Source organism: Phyllobates terribilis, unplaced genomic scaffold (assembly GCF_046119375.1).
Source record: "Phyllobates terribilis strain yellow unplaced genomic scaffold, ASM4611937v1 Scaffold_2__4_contigs__length_985480577, whole genome shotgun sequence".
Classification (NCBI taxonomy): Eukaryota; Metazoa; Chordata; class Amphibia; order Anura; family Dendrobatidae; genus Phyllobates; species Phyllobates terribilis.
In genome coordinates this window covers 445,423,673-445,426,135 of record NW_027362762.1, presented here as the reverse complement: position 1 = coordinate 445,426,135, position 2,463 = coordinate 445,423,673, and positions in this window count along the sequence as shown.

Genomic DNA, 2,463 nt, shown 5'->3' with positions numbered 1-2,463 from the left:
TGGTGAGCACCCTGAACCCCCAAGTCCTTTACAGAAGTTTATACCATGGCGCCGTGAAAATAAAAAAAAAATCAAACTTTTTCCACAACAATGATGTTTTAGCCACAATTTTTTTATTTTCACAAGCGTAAGAGGAGAAAATGGACCCAAGAAACTTTTGTGCAATTTCTCCCGAGTACGCCAATACCCCATATGTGGGGAAAATACAGTGTTTGGGCGCACGGAAGAGAAGGAGCACTGTGTGATTTTTTTGAACGTAAAATTGGCTGGAATCGAGAGCGGACGCCATGTCGCGTTTGAAGAGCCCCTGGTGTGGCTAAATAGTTGAAACCCCCCACAAGTGACCCCATTTTGGAAACTACACCCCTCAAGGATTTTATCAAGGGGTATAGTGAACATCTTGAACCCAGAGGTACGACACAGACTTTGATGACATTAGGTCATCATATTGAATAAGTTGTCATTAGTCTTGAGCGCAAGTGCTCGCTACTTGAGTTTGCATCGGGTACTCGGGTATGCACCATGTATGACGGGTGCTCAAGTGAAATACTCTAGTCCCTGCCCGCATGTTTCACGGTTATTAGACACCCCCAAAAAAACATGCGGGGATCGCTCGAGCATGGCAGGCAATCCCCGCGAGGTTTATTTGGCCGCGAAGCATATGGGGCGGAGACTCGAGCACCCGCTATACTCAATGCATACCCGAGCACCCGATGCAAACTCAAGTAGCGAGCACTTGCGTTCAACACTAGTTGCCATATTGTTTGGTTTTTTTTGTATTTTTTTTTATTAAAAAAAAAAACCCTGACCCCAACCCTAACGTTTATTTTTTACGCCGTTCCTCGTGCTGTATAAGTAATTACTTTATTCTTCGGGTCGATGCGACTACAGATACCAGAATCATATCGGGTTTTTATGACTGACAGCTGTCACACACACTAAAAGACACATATTTTGTAAAATCTGGTTTTTGCATCACCATATTTTGAGAGCTATAATTTTTCCATATTTTGGCCAACAGTCATGTGACAGCTTGTTTTTTGCGGGACAAGTTGACGTTTTTATTGGTGCCATTTTCAGGCATGTGACATTTTTTGATTGCTTTCTATTCCAGCTTTTGGGAGGCAGAATAAACAAAAACCAACAATTCAGGAATTGTTTTTTTTCTTATATTCTACTCCGCGTGTTGTAAAATTGATAAGGTAGCTGTATTCTTCGGGTCAGTACGTTTACAGCGGTACCACATTTATATCGTTTTTCTATGTTTTGGCGCTTTTACACAATAAAAGCCACTTTATAGAAAAAAAATTTTGCATCGCCTTATTCTGAGAGCTATAACTTTTTGATTTTTCGGATGATGGAGCTGTATGGCGGCTTGTTTTTTTAAAAAATATTTTTACATTATTTTTTTTTTTTATTTTGTTTTTTCACTTTGTTTTTACACTTTACTTTGTCCCACTCTGGGACTTTCACTTTTTTTTTATTCTGATCGCCTGCATAGCATAGGGATGGAGTACCATCCCTGTGCTATGCAGGCAGTCAGTGCTGCACAGCGAGACGATTGTTTGCTCATGCACTGCGCATGAGCAAACAATCTTCCTGCTGTCTGGTGACCCGGATGTTGTCATGACTACATCGGGTCGTCATGGCAACACCCGGGAAGCCGTGGCAGACAGCGCTGGAGGCCGGAAGAGGTGAGTATTGCGGTCACCTCCCCTTAGCCACCGCAATGTTGCGATCGACTTCGATCGCAGCATTGCGGGGGTTAATGTGCCGGGAGCGGTGCCGGACCGCTCCCTGCACATAGTACCGGGTGTCAGCTGTGACAATCAGCTGACACCCGGCGGCGATCGCGCCCGCTTAGCCTGTGTGCGCGCGCAATCGCCATGACGTATTAACACAGGTCAGGCTCTTAAAGCCCAGGCCACAGATGCGTATTAATACGTCATGGGCTGTAAAGGGGTTAATAAAATCTTGTAAATAAACTTTATTTTTTTTTTATTTTCTTGGAGAACCCCTTTAAGTATTATTTCCCACAGGTAGGGTAGAGCTAGCCAGCGCAGTTTTTGACACAGCCATGATGCAGTTGAGTGCATGGATATTTTTTTTAAAAAAAAATTATATATAATATATATATTATACACACAACCCTGCTTTTTTGCCCAAATGGCCCCCACACTGTCAATTTTGATTTTTGCATTTTTTTTTCCCCAGTTTTCCAGTACATGATATTGTAAAACCAGTGATGTTGTTCAAAAGTACAACTTGTCCCTCAAAAAAATAAGCCCTCACACGGCCATATTGATAAAAAAAAAAAAGTTACAGCACTGGGAAGAAGGGGGGCAAAAAACAATAGCAAAAACTGAAAATGGCCTGGGGATGAAGGGGTTAAACAAGTTTGGGAAGACTTAGAATTTTAGCTGAAATCTTGTGCCCTAATAAAAGGATTACAATGAGAGCAGA